The sequence below is a fragment of the Hemicordylus capensis genome, chromosome 3, assembly GCF_027244095.1.
Source record: "Hemicordylus capensis ecotype Gifberg chromosome 3, rHemCap1.1.pri, whole genome shotgun sequence".
NCBI classification, from domain to species: Eukaryota; Metazoa; Chordata; class Lepidosauria; order Squamata; family Cordylidae; genus Hemicordylus; species Hemicordylus capensis.
In genome coordinates this window covers 204681825-204701967 of record NC_069659.1, presented here as the reverse complement: position 1 = coordinate 204701967, position 20143 = coordinate 204681825, and the positions used below count along the sequence as shown (strand labels likewise).

Genomic DNA, 20143 nt, shown 5'->3' with positions numbered 1-20143 from the left:
TCCATTGCCATTGCGTCAATGTAGTAAGTTCATATTTTGGGAGATCTGGCCATAATAAATTAGAAACATCATTATGGACATTGTTTGTCCCTTTTTAATGAAGGGAGGCTTTAATTTGCCTTTCTGAACCAATTCCACTTAATCCCACACATACACATCCCAGCATATTTGGGGTTTGTTGAGCAAGGGGAGTTCTGGAGGCATCAGAACAAAAAGCAGGTGTGAGTTAAAAAATAAAACAAAACAAAACAAAGTAAATTGTTTTGGAGACATGTAATACAGAATGGTATTATGTCATATTTCTTTCTGCTACATTCACCCTGAAATCTGAAACTGTTATGTCCCGGGCTGTAATGAAGACAGATTTCCAACTCTGAATTTAATAATTAAAATACTGAAAACAAAATGACTGGATACCTGTACTGTAACTGCAGCAAGCTTCTGGATGGCCTATAGACACAGTGACATGAACTATCCATAAGGCGCTCTTTCTTGATGCTTCCCCCCATCAAAGAACTCACAATTCTCACCCAAACCATCCTCTTAGTTTGCTAGCCATATAATTCAGTCATATAGTTCAGCTCCTGACTCAAGTGCTATTCACTCTCTTTAGCCCAATTCTCCCCCAAATGCTTTTCCCATCAAGGTGTCATCAAGAGAGATTCCCCTTCTGCTCCAGCCTAGCAACACCTTTATCCATCCATAAGGTTTGCCCTATTACCATAACTACTATTAGCTCTAACAAGGCCAAACCTCATAAAAGAAGACACCTTTAACATTGGATCATATTGAGTTGTTTTACCTTTGTTTGTTTTTTTGGTGTTGGAATTTAATAAGTGATGTTTACTATCTTGTACACTGTAATCCAATTTGAAAGCTCATTATAGGAAAGTGAAGCAGGTTATACGTTTACACACATAAATTATAGGGCCACAGAAGCGTGGGATTCATGAGGTTAAAAAGCACAGCTCTCTTTCTCATCATTCACATTTCTGCTCTTTCGTAATTTTAATTCTTCTATTGATCTTTCCAGACACATCCCGAAGGGGAGTGTTTGTCAATAACTGAAAGACGACCCAAGAGGAGGCCCCGGTGAGCCCTTCATTTGACAATGGCACCCTATCTCCTGTCCCCTCAGGGAGCAAAACTTGTTTTTCAAGACATGACCTCAGAGATGTGCTACACACATCTTGCACAATTTATCACCGTGTTGCCTATAATTAGGTTTGTTAACGTACGGCCCAGTGCAGTCTTGTTGACTGGGAACTTAATCAAGTTACTATTGAGTTCTTGTATACATTGCTCCGGGTGACTGTTTTACTTGTAGAATTATAGCCACAACCAATGTGAGGAAATTAAGCTCTGGACACAACTTTTTTTTAAAAACTCTCTTCTTCTATAATGTGAAAATATTTAGCAAACAGTGACAATGATGGAAAACAGTAGGAAACAAAAATGTTCTACATTAGTATAAAACATGAAAAATGAAGCAAGGACCCTCAGTGGTACAACATGTGTTATGCTGGCTGGCAGTCCATTAGGGTTGATAGACATTTCACTTACCTAAGTCAAATATAACAGTCTAGAATTCATTAATATAAGAAGGGGGCTGCAGAATCAAGCCTACCATCTGGTTAGAACGACAGAATAATCTACAACTCATGATTAGGTCTAAGGAGTGGAATTTCACTTTAATCTTTTTCATTGCTCGAAATTTCCATCTGCACAGTACGGCACATCATTTTTCTTCAAGACAAATGTGCTGTTTTTCATGTTCCAAAATTAGATCAGAAGAAAACGATTAATCATGTCATGGCCTGGGAAAGGAAACAAAAGCCTGATATTTTCTCCCTCTCTCCTTCCCTCTCTCTCTCTCTCTCTGGCTGTTTGCAAGTTCTTTTCTCCCCCCACCCCCACGCCCACGTATCCATTTTCACTGCAACTTTTAAGAAGTGCACACATCCCCAACACATTCAGGGACCATCAAGATGTGTCTTGTGTGCGTGTGCAGCCATTTCTAGTCCATTCATTGACCGGTTGTTCCTCTCCTAACCCACTGCCTTGTCTCACTCCCTGGCCCTGTTCTCCCATAGTGTGGTGATCCCTGCTTCCTGCTGGGTCCCCTGGCAGAGGACAACAGATGGCGAGCTGTTTGTATGTGACACCAAAATTGAGCCGAAACATTCATAGAAACAAGTAGCTGGGCTGCAAATTAGTGAGACCACACAATTGTCAGGTGGCAGTCCCCTTTGACAGTTGTAGGCCATTATAGGAACATTGATGTTTTCGCAGTGTGACAAAGAGGAATCCTTTTAGTGCGGCAGGCCTGCCTGTCAGCCGGCTCTCAAGTCATAACAAATCTCTGGCACTCAGCTGAGGCTGAACATTTGCAGCGTCAGGAGGATGATAAATGACCTGCAGGGCTTTGAAGTGCCTTGGCAGTTCAGATGGGTCCACAGTGCTGACAGAGAAATATACACAACAGCGTAACCAATAATGAGAACATTAAACATTCCTGCCTTGTGACAGGCTGACAGAAAAACCCAGCCTCACATCAATCATCTGTGGAGATATAACCTTGACAATTAGCCCCCTCTCTGATACTTGAAATAACCTTTCCCCCCACCCTGCTCTCTCGTTCTCTCCCTTTTTTCATTTATTTATTTGATTTCTTTTTCATATTTTATTTTTTACCCTAGCTTATCTGCCAGGATCATATTTCTGGTATGCTGGAACAGGAAAAACAGGCACACACACAGAGCACTCAGAAAGATCTCTTTTCTTTCATTTGAAAAATAAAACATGCCAGGAGAAAGTTTATTTTGTGGACTTCCACTTATTTCCCTTTAGCAGAACAGAATATACATTTTGTGTCCTATCGGCTAGAGCATCTGTCGGTACAAATACTCAGAGTACAAGTTTTGTTTATATCTTGTGCTTATTCTATTCCCTATATTTAAAACGCAACTTGATCCAAGCTTCTGCGCCTGTGCGCATAGCCTCCCCCTATCTGTTGGCCATTCATTCTACTTATATGAGGAAGGGCACAACTAGATGTGATGGTGGCAGGACCCAAACCATATCTTGCTCATTTGTAAAGTGGGGTGGGGGGATCATTTAAAGTGTAGCATAGTTGGTTGGAGCTGAATCCTGCCCCCCAGTCTGTGTTCTTCTATCCAAAATGACTTTTTCTTAGCCATTTTTCTTCTGGTAGGGATTATTTCCAATGATGGAGCCCCACAGGGAGAAAAGTGGATAAAGGAAATGGTTTGTGTGTGTGGCAGGGGCGGGGGGGGGAGGGAGTATGAGATGATGGGTGGCTGGTTTAGCTCCCCACTCCCAGCTTTGTAAATTGCCCTCCCTCTGACTGCTTTATAGGGATTAAGTGGCAGACTTTATAGGGATTCAGAATGCGTGAGCATTCAGAGAAGGTCCTCCAAAGGTGATCTTAGTCTGTGGGCAGGCTTGTGTTTAAGCGATGATCTTTTAGTCACCCAGGTCCTGTGAGGAGAATCTGAAGGTAAGTAGGAGCCCTTTCAATTGTGCCCAGAAACCAACTGTAAACTAGTGGGTCTGTTTAGGCCCTGGCAAGGTGTGTTCCCATTGATTGGGTCTAATCAGCAGCCTGGAAGCTGTATTTTGAACCAGAACATGGATAACTGTGGCCAAGTTATCCCCCTCTACGAAGGATTGCATTGATGTACCAGGTTCAGTTGAATGAATGAATGAATGAATGAATAATTTATTATGGTCTTTGACCCAACAACTCTAAAACAATAAAACATAGTATAAATAGTACAAATAATAGCAGAATTTTCATAGCACCATTAAGTATTACTTAAAACATCTCAGACCTAGCCTTACATGCAGCCTCACAGAACTGGCCACACACAGTGTTATGGGTGCATAGTGATCAGCTAAAAGAAAAGAAGTGTATTCATCATCCATTCTATAAGGTATATTTAATAAAAGAGGTGAAATGAGATAAATATGGTTATCTCTATACAATGAACACTATAGAAGACCATGAGTCACCGACTCCATGACCTGACCACAGGGACATATCTGGCTGTTAATGGGATTTTTTTAAATACCTGCCTTCCAACACCACAGATGGGAGTGCAGGCAAAAGAAAAGGCCCTTCTTTGAGACAGAATGGTTAGTCTCATTAGATAGTGAGCTGATCTAAGATAATCTGGAAAACTGCCATGAAAATTCCTTGCAGAGACCAATCCTAAATATTTCTGGCTTAGATGGAAGAAGGTGCTAGGGCCTCCAGTGATAAAGCTGGATCTATGAGTGCATCCAAAATGTGAACTTGATCCTTTAGTGGGAGCAAAGCCTTGTACAGAACAGGCTGACCCATCAACTGTATCTCCATCTTGTCTGGATTGAGCCTCACTTTATTGGCCCTCATCCAATCTGTTACTGATCTTAGACATTAGTTTATCATATTCACTGCCTCAGCTGACTCAGATGTAAAGGAGAAATAGAGTTAAGAACATAAGAACAGCCCTTCTGGATCAGGCCCAAGGCCTATCTAGTCCAGCATCCTGTTTCACACAATGGCCCACCAGTGCTGCTGGGAAGCCCACAGGCAGGAACTGAGGGCATGCCCTCTCTCCTGCTGTTCCTTCTCTGTAACTGGTATTCAGAGGCATCCTGCCTCTGAGGCTGGAGGTGGCCTATAGCCCTCAGATTAATAGCCATTGATAGACCTCTCTTCCATAAAGTTATCCAAACCTCTCTTAAAGCCATCCAGGTTGTTGGCTGTCACCACATTTTGTGGCAGAATTCCACAAGATGATAATGATGATGATGATGATGATGATTTACATTTTATATCCCGCTCTTCCTCCAAGGAGCCCTGAGCAGTGTACTACATACTTAAGTTTCTCCTCACAACAACCCTGTGAAGTAGGTTAGGCTGAGAGAGAAGTGACTGGCCCAGAGTCACCCAGCTAGTATCATGGCTGAATGGGGATTTGAACTCGGGTCTCCCCAGTCCTAGTCCAGCACTCTAACCACTACACCACGCTGGCTCTATGTGTTGTGTGAAAAAGTACTTCCTTTAATTTTTAGCAATCTCTTTCATGGGATGACCCCTGGTTCTAGTGTTCTGAAAGAGGGAGAAATTTCTCTCTCTATCCACTTTCTCCACACCATGCATGATTTTATAGACCTTTATCATATCTCCCCACAGTCATCTTTTTTCTAAACTAAAAACCCTAAGGTGTCATCAGCATATTGATGACAGCAATTCCCAGATTATTCTGCTCAGTAGTTTCATGTAGATGTTGAAAAGTATGGGGTGAAAGATGAAAAATTGCAGGACCCTATAGCAAAAACACCATTGAGTTGAGCAGTAGTCCCCCAGCACCACCTTCTGGAATTAATTCTCTAGGTAGGCACAGAATCACTGAAACATACCACCCCAATCTGTAGCCCAGATAACCTATCAAGAAGGATACCATGGTCAGTGGTATTGAAGGTGAGTGAAAAGCCCACGCGAATTAACAGGATTGCACTATCATTCTCTTTCTCCCACCTTTGGTCATCCATCAGGTGACTAAGGCTGTTTCTGTGCCAAAACCAAGTCTGAAACCTGAATGAAATGCATCTAGATAATCATTCAAGAGTGCCTGGAGCTGAACAGCAACCACTCACTACAGAACTATTCCCAGAGGAGGGATATTAATAAACAGGTAATAGTGATTGCAGTCTTCCAGGTCCAAAGAGGGTTTCTTCAGAAGAGGTCTCACGCTCACCTCCTTCAAGGTAGTCAGGACTGCTCCCTCTTATGAAAAGGCATTCACTGCTTCCTGGATCCAGTCAGTCAGTCTTTCACGACTCAGGGTTATGAGCCAAGAGGGGCAAGGGTTGAGTACACAAGTTATAGGTCAAGTTTCACCCAGCACCTTGTCCACAACATCAGCAGTAAGATGCAGAGACTGACATTCATCCAATAAAACAGGACCAGCCCATGCTTTGGATAATCCATGTACTGAACTGTCACAGTGGCAGTATCTAGACCACGGGAAATCCAATCAACTTTATCCTTTTGCAAACATGTCGCAACAAACCATCAAAACCTTTAGATCTCCCAAATGCCCAAGCTGGAGCAGGCTCTGAACCACTTGAAAAAACTCTGCAGGACAATGCTGTGAGGATACAGTGGTGGTGGTGAAGTATTGCTTGTACTGCAGAGCATGCTCAGGAGTGCACTCTTACCTGTGTTTGGTTGGACTCGCACTGGAATTTTGGCAACTTGTGTTTAAGCTGTCTCTTCCTGCCTGCTTCATAGCCCCCAGCTCCCTGGCAGACCAAGGAGGGGAACAAATTCTGCCCAGTGGGAGAGGGTGCTTTGGAATTATCTTGCCTACCACTTGAGTGCATCTCACAGAACAACTAGGTTGGCAGAAGTGCCAGCCATGCCTCCTGAAAACTTCCTGAGGACTCTCAGATTTCACTAGTCTTTGGAGATGGGTCATTCTAACAGATCCACCACAATGGCAGAAAGAAGTAGTTATTGTCATTTTAAACTTCACCAAGAAGTGAATCAAGGGTGACAAGGGAGTCAAAAAGAAGCACCAGATCACCATCCTGTCATCCAGATAAAACAAAATTGACCTGTATTCTTGAACCATTCTATAAAGAGATAATAGGGTATCTCCTTTTATTGTGTCTGTGTTCATTTTCTTTTAAAAACAAAAAAGGAGGAATAATCCAGTCACAGATCAATATCTAGGTCTCATCTATTCAACAGGAGAAATGGAAAGGCACAGTCCATTCTTTCAAAATACAAACAATGCCCAAGAGGTTCTTAATGGTAACATGGAGGAGAGGATGCTTGATTTGTAACTCCTAGGAGATTTTTTGAAAAAGTGTGTTAGTTCAGAGTGTTGCAATGCAGGTGCATGGCCATGTTCAAAGGCAACTAACTGCAAGTATAACCTAAGGCAGAAAAGCAAAGAAGCACACTCCCAAGGCCCAGGAGAATACTGGTGGACACAAACTATTAGATGACCTTTCAGTACACCTGATATGCACAGGTACCATTTATCCTGACCATTTGCTGTTGCTAAGGCTATGAGTTTACAAGTTGGACTCCAGAACATTTGGAAGCTTGAAAGAAGATTTGACCCTGATCATCAAAATTCAGTTGAATGTCCTCCATCCTGTCTTTAAGAGTTTTGCTGCAGCCATGGCAAAAGGATACCACATGAAACCGTATTCCTGTTGCACACTGAAGTAATTTAAGAGTTATTTCAGGCTAATCACAGTTAATAACAGAAGCCAAAATGTCTAAGCATTAGACATTTATTTGATAGAAATCGAATAAAAAAATAAATGAATAAAATAAGCAATTTTTTAAAAAAAGCTACATGCCTTATTTTTGCCCCTCTGCAGTGTGTGTGCGTGTGCAATGTGTGCATCATTAATTAAATTCCACATCAGACTGTGGGCAGCCTCCATTTACTTACCTACAATTCAACTAATATATGAATTTTTTCATGTGCAGATGTTCATTTATTTGCAGTGTGTCCAATTATTTCTTTTCTTCTAGGAGGGGTGCCGGTCCGCACACAATGTGCGTATTTCCTGTGCAACAGAAATATCTTATTAAACCAAATACAATCCAAAGAGATCCGGCAGTGATCAAGGTCATTAAAATGGGATGATTCAGAAAAAAGCTTGCCAAGTCCTTTTTCATCTGTGATCATTATTTTAAGAAGTAAAGAAAGGAATGAATTCCAAGACGGAAGCAATGGCCATTTACCAAATGATGGATGGAATGGTTGCTATGCCCACCCGAGAACACTGGAGCAGCCTCTACTTCTCTGACAATCAGGCCCATCCTGAGGTAGCTTTGCTGCCTCCATCTGAAAGACCAGAAAAGTCAGCCCCAGCCCTGCAGGCTCCTGCTAGAGTAATGTATTCCAGAGCCTGGCATATGTGCTTTGCTGCTGTCAGCGTGTGTCCGGTGTGCAGAGCTGTAGCTGCTGACTGGTCTGCTGGAAGAGGTGGAGGTAAAAGAGCAAAGAAGACCAGAAAGTGAAGTGACAACATGAGGCAGAGATCCCTTGACATTGCAGCAACATGCATGGCCTCAGTTGCTCTTGGACTATATTACTCTACTTAACAAGAAAAAGGCACAACCTGTTTTATATATTAAAACAGATTGTACAGATTGTTGCAATAGTTACGAGTAAGTGCCTTTGTTTAAGTAAATGAAGAAACTCAGTGACTCTTTAAGGGGCCTAGCTTTGGTCCACCCACTCATTCCCTTCAACCATCACAAAATTTTGTTTCTTTCATGAGGAAGCTCAAGAATGTAAGCTGGAAACATCATGGAGGAAGAGCCTGCTGAATTGTTCATCATATTCTGGTTTCAAAACATGAGCCCTTCCATGGAGTTCCTTCCTTCTTGAGGAACTTTGCTTCAACAAACAGCCCAAGAACTGAAGAGGTTTCACAGCTCACAGGTACTGTGCTAGACTCAACAGCACATACCGAGGTCATTCGCACAATCAAAAACTGAGGCGATTCTCATGGCCACAGGGAAGCGGCCAAGGGAGCCTAGCCCGCTTTCCTGCAGCGACATGCTGCAACGGGAGCCGTGCAGCTCCCAGCAGCAAATGGCCAAAAGTACCCCCACACTTAAATGAGGTTAGTAGAGCGAGTGTTCCGCTAACCCTGTTTAGCCGATCTTGAGCTGTGGTGACTCACGAGTAGACCCCTGACCAGGAGGCTAAAACAAGCCTCCCGGCACGAAAGTTTCCCCAGCATGCCCCATGCACTTGTGCGGGGCATGCTGGAACTTCCAGGAGCCAGGCAGCCCCTAATCTCCGCTGCCCCCACCAGCTCCGTGACAGAGCCAGTAGCCATGTGGGTGGCTGATCCAGCCACCCAGGGCTCGGTGCTGGATCGTCTGTGGGGAGAGCGGGTCAAGGCCACTCTCCACACAGAAGCCCTGCGGGCTCTACACACTGATCGTGTGTAGAACCTCACTGTGTCCTACCCGAGTTTCGGAGCTTTGTGTGCTCCCAATTTTCAGTTGTGTGGAAGCAAGGTAAGAGGAGAACCTGGGTTGAAATGATTGTGTGGAAGCAAGGTAGGAGGAAAACCTGGGTAGCTTTTCCTCCTCCCTTGCTTCCACACAATCACTCCTACCCAGGTTTTCCTCCTCCCTTGCTTCCACACAACCGACAATTGGGAGCACACACAGCTCCAAAACCTGGGCAGCACACAGTTTTTGATTGTGTGAATGACCTCTTTGTCTATCAACATGTTAGCACTAGGATTGCCCTTTTGGCAAATTACGGCCAGCCCAGCCCATTCAACAGATATGTAAAACACAAGGATCACTCTATAATTATGGCTCTCTAGTTGCACAATTTGAGTTACTTTTACAAATAAAGAGATGGAAGATAATTCACTAACGTCAATTCACTAATCGACACTGCAATTTCAGCTCTCAGGCTGAACTTGCACAATACCTTGCCCAAAGTGGCTCCCAAACATGTGCTTCCTGGGTAATGCTAATGTGGGACAGTGAAGGATTTGCAGGGGACAATCAGTGGGTAGAAGTGGAGGGGTCCGTCCCCCCGTCAACTCCTATGAGGTCCATTCACCCACGTAGATTTATTGCCAGTGTTGGAGCCTGGGCGGGGGTGGGGGGTGGGGAGGGAATAAAGTGCCTTCCAGGACATCATTGGGCTTCCCACAGCTTCACTTCCCAAAGGGCCCTTCCTGGTGCTATCCACGGGACTCATGCAAAGCTAAGGCAGTCTGCTTTGACCCTTCAAAGTCAAATCTCTGCACAGGCCTATCTGCTGTCTAGCCACCCATGTGCTTTGCACCACTTGCTTCAAATTTTCAAGATGGTTAAGAACAGCAGAAATAGCCAGTTGTGTTACTAAGATTTACCTGACTTCCTGCCATGGTTCTGCCTTTTTAGTGGTGACAACCTGCAGAAGAACCAACTAGCCAGATCAGCCCCCAACCATTATTCAGCTCCCAATGAAGGCAGTGTGGAATGAGCAAAATGACCCAGTCCTGTGTCAGTTTGAGATACAAAGAGGGGGAAATGCCTTGATAACTCCAAAGCAATCAGCCCACACTGTCACCTTAAGTGGGGTGCTGAGCAACTGAGAACTGAGCAAGCACAGGCAGGGCAGGCTTCGATATTCCCATTTCCTTTGCTTGCCCCATCATGATGTCTTGCAGCATACACTTTGGGCAGGCATCCCTTCCATTGCTGCTTCTTATTTGATGCAGCTCGCTTTATCTGCCTTTGCCCAACTGAGCAATTTGAAGAATGCATGGGTGATCCTTGAATGACTGAAGGCAAATGCCTTCCTGCTCCTCTGAGGGATGTGGAAGGAGACTTGGCAAATACATTACATATGGGCACTGTGGAATTTCTCAGAGGAAGGAAAGTTGAAGGTGCACACTGTGTCATTACACTATGTTCTACTGGAAGGACTGGTCTCTCACGGCTCAAGTCTCACTGGCCCCTCTTGGGTCTCAAGTCACATGGAAGTAGTATTTGCACATTCTGGTCCAAAGCAGATGGGACAGCAGCAGCCCCATGTGTTCAAAGCCAGATCTGCCCCCATCATGTGAAATAGGTGGGGGAGTGCTTGGTTTTAAAAGCAAAAGGGACACGTGTGCTAATCCCCCTCACATACAACAACTCTCCATAGCCTATCCCCCCAGGCACTTTTCTCCTTTGTCACACTACATCACAAGAAGCTGAAGGTGAACCTGACTGGAGGAAAAGCACTTGAGAGAAAGGGCTATGGGGAGGTAAACAAAATGGGGGGTCGGGAATTCAGTACTCTTGTGAAGAAATCTCTTTTGCTATTAAAATTGGATCCCACCCCCCTTTTTATGTGACTTGCAGTGCTGAGTTTTAACACATACATCTGTTGCTATTGCATCTCAGTTGCACACTGAGGCTCAACTGTGGTTCACATAAAACATCACTCCTGCCACCCTGGGCAGTAGTATAGTACCTCTGCTAAGTGGGCAAGTGGTGATTGTTGGCATCTCCCTTGTGTTTCATTTCCTATTGAGCGTTTATTTGGGATGCAGAGCTATCTTCCATCCTTTTTGCTATGTAAACAGGTTAGAGCACATTTTGATAGAAAAAAAGCTATCTGTTTGCCCCAAATGTCACCACCTACTTTTTCCCCTCCATGGGGGAAAGTTACAGAGACCCCCCTTCTTTCCCCTTGTGTATGAAAAAGAAGATAGGGTGGGGCAATTCTAAGTGGATAAACAGTTCAAGGGAAAGGATTAAACTGTCCCTCCTCCTGTCATTCCTCCACTCACCCTTTGAAGCCTTGAAGCTATGTCATATGTAGATGGACTCTGAGGCTTCTCAGAGAGGTTTTATTTGATGTCATCAGCCTCACTGACCTGCTGCTCACCCACTGTCTACTGTAGTTAGGCAGAATTTAGCTATGACAGAAATTGTGATGGTCACAAGGTCTTGTGACTTAAAGGAATCTCAGATCTCTGTCACTGGAAAGATTCAGTGCATTTGGAAGGTGAAGCAAGTAGAAAAGGGCTCACCACCCAAATATTTGCACTCAAGAACACAGAGGTACTTATTCTGAATCCCAACATGTCATGCAGTGGTTCTTCACCATATCCCCCCTGAACCCCACCCATTTTCTATCTTCTACTTCTAGCTAAATCAGATTTAACATCAGATTCCCACTGATGAAGAGTGTCCTCAGCAGTGAAAGAGTGTTCCTATTGGTAGTTCCATCTGTAAGCCAGAAGTAAATTGCTACCTCCCATGTTTAATATTTTCAAATGTCATCTGTAAGTATGAGCAACCAACATATTAACTAACTTTGCAGATGATGTTAAACTGGAAATCCCAGTGAGTAGAGAGTGTGAGGGGGGAAAAATACATAAAGGGACTTAGAGAGAGCTTAAAAATATAGGCAGGAAATAACCAAATGAAATTCATCCTGAAAATATGCAAAAGCCAGCACACTGTACACCTGGGGAACATATATCAAGAATGAAATAAATAAGCATAATCAGATCACATGCTACAGGGTGTAAGCTGATTAAGGGAAAGGAAGCAAGGCTGCCACTCAGAGGTAACCCAGAGCATAACAAAACAATGCTAGCACAGTATAGAGTTATATTAAGAGAGATTCTCTTCTTTCTTTGAAGAAGAAAGAGCTGAGCTGTGGGAGACCCGGTATTAAATAAGTATTCCTAAAGAAATTAATAAATTTGAGTCTGGAAGAGTACAATAATTAAATATAATTGATCACTTGCTTTATAATTGATAAATGTATTATTCAAAATTCTGCTTTATAAATGCCAACAATGAAAGAAATACCAATTATGCTACAAAACAGAAAAGCAACATATTATGCTTGAGTTTCAAACAAAATCAGTAAATGAACATCACTTCCTTTTCTTTTTTTGGAAACTTGCTATTATTTTTCTCCCTCCTTTAAATTTCACCATCTCATTAAGTTTAGTCATCTGTGCAACACATTGTACTTTGGGAATCAGCTCTTTAACTACTGGAGTTTTGCACTGGGCCCTTTTTTGTTAACCTCAATCCTAGCTGCGGACAAGAAATGAGAGATTAATAAATAGCACAATTGCACATTTCTCATCACAGTATCCAGTGTCTAATAAGACAGGCCATGGATCCAAAAGGATAAATCATACATTGCTATTGGCATCACTCTGTCTATATTTTGCCAGAATGTATCACTACAGCTGGACACTTCCGTCACATATGCAGGACATTGACAGAAGGCTGCAGAACCATTTGCTTTTTAATTAGTAACTAGCTTAATGCGTGCAGAGCAGCTGCACACTAGTACTTGATTGCTCCCCTCACCCCAGAGCCCATCTTACTCACAGCCGTCCTCACCTCAGAGATCTCTCCACCCTCACCTGAGCCACACTCTTGCTCCTCCTCCTCCTGCATCCCTTTACTCCACCCCCCTCACCCCTCTTGGTTGCAACTGCAGTGTTGTGGCGCCTATTGGCCAAGCTGCAGCTTCCTATCCCCAGAGACCTCCTCACCCGAGCCCTGCTCCTCCCCACAGGAGCAGCAGCAGCAGAGGTTGACCGGGCCTTTCCTTGCTGCCACCACCGCCATGGCTGCTCATTCCTCTCAGGCTGCTGAAAGGCCTGGGCCCATTCCTTGCCTGCCTGCCTCCCTCCGCCAATGGCCTCAATAGCCTCAAACAGCAGCGGTGGTTGACTGGGTCCTTCCTTGCTGCCAATAGGTGCTGCCTTGGCTGCTCATTCCCCTCAGGCCCCTGACAGGCTTGAGCCTGTCCCTTGCCCTTCCTTCTTTCTCTCTTCCCCTCCCTTCTTTTTCTCTCTGCCCCTACACTTGCTCTTCTCCTCACCTCTTTCTCCCCACCTCCCTTCCTGAGTTAACAGATCTTGTTCATCTTGTTTCCTCATCTAATTCACACAATGGCAGTCTCCTTCTCCTAAAGGAGCTCTTTTCTCCCTCACAATCCCTCTTTTCACAGACCCCTGCCCATTATCATATATATATATGTGTGTGTGTGTGTGTGTGTGTGTGTGTGTGTGTGTGTATATATATATATATATATATATATATATATATATATATATATATATTCCTCTCCTCTACAATCAAGAACATCTTCCGACCAGTAACAGTTGCATTCCAGCTGACCTTAACTATCACAGGCTCCTCCTCCTTATCTGCATATAGAATCCCCACTGCTCAATCACCACAGTGCCACAGGCGCCTCCTCCCTAACTGCATTTGAAATCCCCACTGCCCAGTCACCAACTACGCCACTGAGACTACCCTATGTTTCCCTACAACCGTACTCAGTTTGGTTCATACTGGTCCAGGCATCGCAAAGTTGATAGGGGTGGGCCGTATACACAGACACAAAGCCGGGTGATCTCATAAGCCTACTGGAAAGTAGGCTAAAAATCTAATGACATGGCAGCTGAGTCAGCATTGTGTAGTGGTTAGAGTGCTGGACTAGGACCAGGAGATCCGAGTTGAAATCCCCATTCAGCCATGATACTTGCTGGGTGACTCTGGGCCAGTCACTTCTCTCTCAGCCTAACCTACTTCACAGGGTTGTTGTGAGGAGAAACTTAAGTATGGAGTACACCACTCTGAGCTCCTTGGAGGAAGAGTGGGATATAAATGTAAATAAATAAAATAATAATAATAATAATAATAATAATAATAATAATAATAATAGATTATTTCAAACTTCTGTACATATATAAAAAAGGCACTTATTGAGGTTTGGGTAGTGTAGAAATGTATTTAACTTGATGGGTTAATCATCTATATATATAATTCTCTAAGGCATACCCATGGCTAATCCCATGTGTGGCTAATCCCATGCGTGGCAGCTCTCATGAGAGTTTGTGAGCAGAAGCACTGTGGTGATTGGGCAGTGGAGATTCCATATGCAGATAGGGAGGAGGAGTTAATATGGAGAGGCTGGAGGCACAAGTGCAGTGTCAAATCTTGCAACAAACTGCGTGAAATCAGGTAATTAAAAACCTAATCTCTAGAAAGTGTTCCAGAGAATATGTATGGGATATGGTATAACTTTATGGAAGACGTGAAGGAGTAACTCCCACTGGTCACCTGGTCAAGTCTCCTAGTCAAGTCACCTAGACAAGCCTGCCTTCAATGGAGCAGCAGGCAGGTTGTTAGGAGTTGCCACACTATGCTCATTAGTGACTTAAATGTCAGTGGGTTCAGGTTGGTTTCTGGACATTACTAGTTTTAAATATGAAAGCCCTAAATGATCTGGGACTTGGATTCTTGAAGGACCACCAGCTCCCACACAAACTTGCCCATGTGCCAAGAGCATGATCAGAGGCCTACTCTAGGTGCATCTCTCTTTTTTGCTATTAGGATGTGACACATAGCTGTTTCAGAAATATGGCACCTGGACTGGAAAAAAAAAAGCCTCCTCAAGAATCCTGGCTCTTTCCCTCCTATAGAAGAGAGAGTAGCCTGCCTTAAGGTCACCCTAGTGACCTTAAGAGATGAGGTTTAAACTACAGGGCAGCCTGATTTGTTGCTCACACTTGTAGCCACTATGCTACATTAACTTCCAAACATTTGCTAATCTCTTGACACCAAACATTTTTATATTAGCTGAAAATCCTAATACTACTTTCCCCAAGTGTTTCTTTGAAACACTGAAAGACAATGGTCACTTTCAGGGGGCCATGTGCACTCCCTCTGGGCTGGTTCACACAATGTCAGGTAAATGGAAACCAGAGATCCTGGAGGTGTGTGTTGTGTGAACTCAGGATTTGTTTGGTGATCTCAGATTGGTGCCAGTCAAAACCAACATTAAGTCAACATTGACAAGCTAAATTGAAATCTGAGATTATAGATCTTGGTTTAATGTCGAGTTGGTGTGTTGCCAACTTGAAATCACTGGAAAATTCTGCATTCACACAAAACACTCATTGGGAGCATGAGTGCTGCTGGGATCTCTGTTTTTTGTTTAACTGACATGAGATTGATTGTGTGAACCAGCCCCCCCCTTGCGCGTGCACACACACACACACACACACACACACGAATGATGTGCATGAACAGGTTCGGTACTCCCTCCCTGGAAACAGTGGCTGAATAAAGTCTATCACCAGGAAGATGTTTAGAGCTTCCAGTGCTGCTTCTGCTACTACCTGAAAAACCATGGCCTAAACTGAAATGAAAATACACACAGGTGTAGTATAAAATAGTTTTTTAAAAGGATAAAAGACATTGGTCACTCCCATCAATGAGCAGTAAGCCCCACAAGTCCCACAAAACTTTAAGGATTTCCCATGCTCACCTCCTGAAACTGCCAAATCACCCTCCCCCCCAACACATTTTTGCCACCTCAGAATGGGGCTTGTTTGGATCACCACTAGTCGTGACAAAAAGCCAGTTCCAATTATTTGAACTGCCATTTGAATGGCATGATTATGGAAAGGCTAAGATATTTTGGCCACATGTGGTTATGTGATGAGGATGACACACCAGGGGGCAGCACTACAGTGATGTTCTCTTGCTTCTCTACATGTGAGGGGCCACTGCTTGGACAATTCACCTGAAGCAGCTTGTAGTGTCATTCCAAGGGAACTTCTGAGAAGAAAATGATGGTTGCAAAATACATCAGAATTTTCCCCTCCTAAAAAATTGCAGAAGTTGTCCTTTCACATTTTCTCCATCTGATAATTAGGTAGCTAAAATGGGCAGGGCATTTCAGATCAGCTCTAAAATGAACTGAAAGTTGCAGCAAACAGTGCATTACCCACAGTGTTCTGTAGAAAGCAAAGAAATTTTTTAAAAATGAACAATGGCTCATTTCCAATATATCAGTTCTACTTCAGCCACAAGAACAGATAATTTGGAACTCCAATATCTGGGAGGAAATTTGGGTTAGATAAATTTTAGAATCCTACCTACAGGCCTTGGGTCACTTTACACATTACTTTTTTTACACATACAGCTGGGACATTTTAAGGGTGCAAGTAAACCGTGAAATGTGGATGCATACAATGTGTTTTTATACATATGTTTTAAGTGCACTACTATAATTAAGAACTAGATCACAGTGATGATGAATGGAAATATACAGTAATGACTTCAACTTAATATAGATGGCCACAGAAGTTTTAACAGACACTTATAGTGAGTTTAAATATAGTTATATTATATGGTTATAGTTAAATATAGGAAGAAACATCAATAACCTGTGCTGCGCTCATGACACCACTCTGATAACTGAGAATGCGGATGTTCTGCAAGCTCTAGTAATGAAAGTCAAGGAGCACAGTGAAAAAATGGGGCTACGACTAAATGTAAAGAAGACTAAACTAATGACAGTGGGTACAGCAACCGGCCTCAGAATGGATAATGAAGACATTGAAGTGGTGGATAGCTTCTGCCTTTTAGGATTGACCATCAACAGTAAAGGATCCAGCAGTCAAGAAATACACCACAGACTAGCACTTGATAGGGTTGCAATGAAGGCCTTGGAAAGGATATTTCAGTATTGTGATATGTCTGTACCTACAAAGATTAGAATTGTCTGGACAATGGTTTCCACCATGACACTCTATGGATGCGAAAGCTGGACTTTATTTATTTATTATTTATTATTTATTTATTCGATTTTTATACTGCCCTTCCTAAATGGCTCAGGGCAGTTTATAATTAAAAACAGAAATCATTAAAAACAATTAAAACAGAAATACAAATATGAACACCAATTTTAAAACATCTTAAAAACAATTAAACTATCAGAACAATTAAAACCCTGAGAACCAGGTTAACATTAAAACAATTAAAACTAATTAAAAACTCTGAAAGGCCAGGCCAAACAGATGGGTTTTAAGGGCTCTCTTGAAGGTCAATAAGGAATTAAGATCACGGATTTCTGCTGGGAGTGCATTCCACAGCCCGGCAGCAGATACAGAGAAGGCCTGCCTTTGAGTCGCCACCAAACGAACTGGTGGTAACTGGAGATGGACCTCCTCAGATGACCTTAATGTGCGGTGGGGATCATGTAAAAGAAGGAGCTCTTCTAAGATATCTCGGACCCAAGCCGTTCAGAAGCAAGAAAGAAGCTTTAAAGAAGCAAGAAAGAACAAGTATTGATGCTTTTGAACTTTGGTGCTGGAGAGGACTTTTGAGGATACCATGGACAGCCAGGAAAACAAACAAATGGATCATGGAACAAATCAATCCAGAATTTTCACTCGAGGCACAAATGACCAGGCTCAAACTATCATACTTTGGACACATTATGTGAAAACCAGCTCCCTTGAGAAGTCCATAATGCTGGGAAAAGTTGAAGAGAAGAGGATGTCCAGCAGCAAGGTGGATGGACTCGATTACGACAGCAATGAATGCGCCACTGAGAGACCTTAAAGGCCAAGTTGAAGACAGATCAGCCTGGAGAGAATCTATCTATATGGTCGCTAAGAGTTGACACCGACTTGACAGCACTTAATCAATCAATCAATCAATCAATCAATCAATCAATCAATCAATCGTTATATTATATCCATAACCAACTATGCATTTAGTACAGATGTGACAAACTCATTGGACCAATCCATTGTGAATTCTGCAAAACACAAAATCTCAGTCTAGGTCTGGTGGGCTGATCCATGGAATGACTTCTCTCTAGTAAATGTCCATAAATACTATGCAGCTGTATTGAGGACGATAATTAGCACACATTTCACTGAGGTTCTTTCTGTTCATAATGAGTAACTACAGTAGTTTCCTTGAAAGACGCTCACATAGACTGATGCTTATGTCTACAAATTAACTTGTATTTTATTTTTATATTTTTATCAGCCAGTCAACGTCCACAGAGTAGTAAATAGGAGTCTCATTCCAGTATACAGTGCTCAAATTACAGGGAAGGGAAAGAGGACCTGGCCTCTTTAGTTACTGCTTTTAGAAGGTTATGCGTAAGCATGATGTGGCTAAACTGGGGGAGTCAGGGAGTGGACTTGTGGGTTTCATTAAGGGGCTTTCATTAACTTTCCCCTCCATAATTTAAGCACTGCTAATACACTTCTCAGGGAGCCATTATTGTTTCCAACTCCCTACTGTACACTTGTTGCTACACCCAAAGTTTGCTTCTGCATCATGTGTGAAATGGACCTAACTACAGAAATTAAATCTACTTGAAGGGAACAAAACCCATTTCTTTCACACACCCTGCAAAACCTCCCCCCCACCCCACAACATACACATCCATCCGACACCAGCTCTGTCAATTTTACAACCAAGCTAGTGTTTAATCTCCTCTTTTTAAGATCAGAGGGCTCTAGGGAGATATTTCACACAGCCAAATGGAAAATTTCCCAGGAACCACTTGGAATGCTCCTAGCATCCAACATGTTGAAGTGAAAGCTTATTGCAATAGTGTTTTGCCACAGGGAATGAGCGTAGTGAGTTTCCCATGGCAGTTTAATGAACTTATGCTCAAGAATACTTTTCAAAGCCCACAATTAACTGACACACTGTTGTGCTTAAATTAAACAAATCCTTTTAGGCACTGACTTTAAATGTCTGTGGGAAAGTGCTTCTGCACAACACCAGTTTGACTCTTGTTAAAAGATTCACATGGCCCTGTCATCAATTCCCCTCCCTCTTTATTGGGGATAGAAGGAGAAAAATAAACCATGAAAGTAACATTTTGTTGTTGTTTTTTAATGCCAGCTGAACTGTCAGCTTCTCCCCTTACCTCACCCCCTCACCCCCTCACCCCAAAATGATCAGCCACAGACAAGAATAAATGTTACATGCAAGATTATACTCTGCAAGGGTAAAGCATTTTTAAGACAGAAGTGTGGCTTTTAGCAGGGTGAAAAGAAGGGGCTAGTGGCAGTGAGGATCAAAATGAGCCTATTCTGGACCTGTAGAGGTAAGTTCTGGGCCAGGTCCAGAACGATATCAGGGGTCTGAATAAAGGAACAGCTGAAACTACATTCCCCATGATTCATAGTGGCTTTGGACATTGCTGTAGCATGTTACAGCAGCATATAGAGACCTAAAAGAGACCTCGCCATGAGTCTTCCCTACAACAACGGGCTCAACTGAGGAAAGGGTAGGGAGCCCATTTGTGGCGACTACCTCTGGGTTGGAACCAAGAAGGCCTCTTGGCCCAAATGTGCTCCTGATGAGGTTGTCAGAAGTGCAAAAGAACCTGAACTTCAGAATGGGCTCAGGAAAAGGCATTTATTTAATTTATTAATAAATTTGTTTTAAATGTCCGACATGATGCGCAGTGCAACCTACCTGGGCTGCTGCACATATGGTAGGCAATCTAGGAAGCGTTATGGAGGTAAGCGGTTGCACGGCGACTTTAAACAGTGCACAGGCACTTGCAGTGCACTTCTTTTGGAAACAGTAGAAGTAGCGCTGCAGAAGTGTCTGTGCACTGTTTCAAGTCATTGTGCAGCTGCTCACCTCCACAACACCACCAGGGCTGCTTTTCAAGTGTGCAGGAGCTTTGGTGGATCAGAAACACTGGCATGGCATGTCAGATCAGGTCACCCAATATATTTTGAAAATAAATAATTTTACTCAAGCCCACCCCAAACT

At 43.1% G+C, this 20143-nt stretch overlaps 1 long non-coding RNA gene across 1 annotated transcript in view; it reads right to left on the bottom strand.

The window, feature by feature from the left end:
* Window positions 1-1401: 1401 nt before the first annotated feature.
* Window positions 1402-20143, bottom strand: part of LOC128349010 (uncharacterized) — a 43161-nt gene continuing 24419 nt past the window's right edge. Inside the window, exons 2-3 of the long non-coding RNA XR_008318489.1 lie at window positions 7485-7602; window positions 1402-2461 (exon numbers count right to left, since the gene is read on the bottom strand). This is a non-coding gene — a long non-coding RNA (uncharacterized LOC128349010). The remainder of the gene's footprint in view (window positions 2462-7484; window positions 7603-20143) is intronic.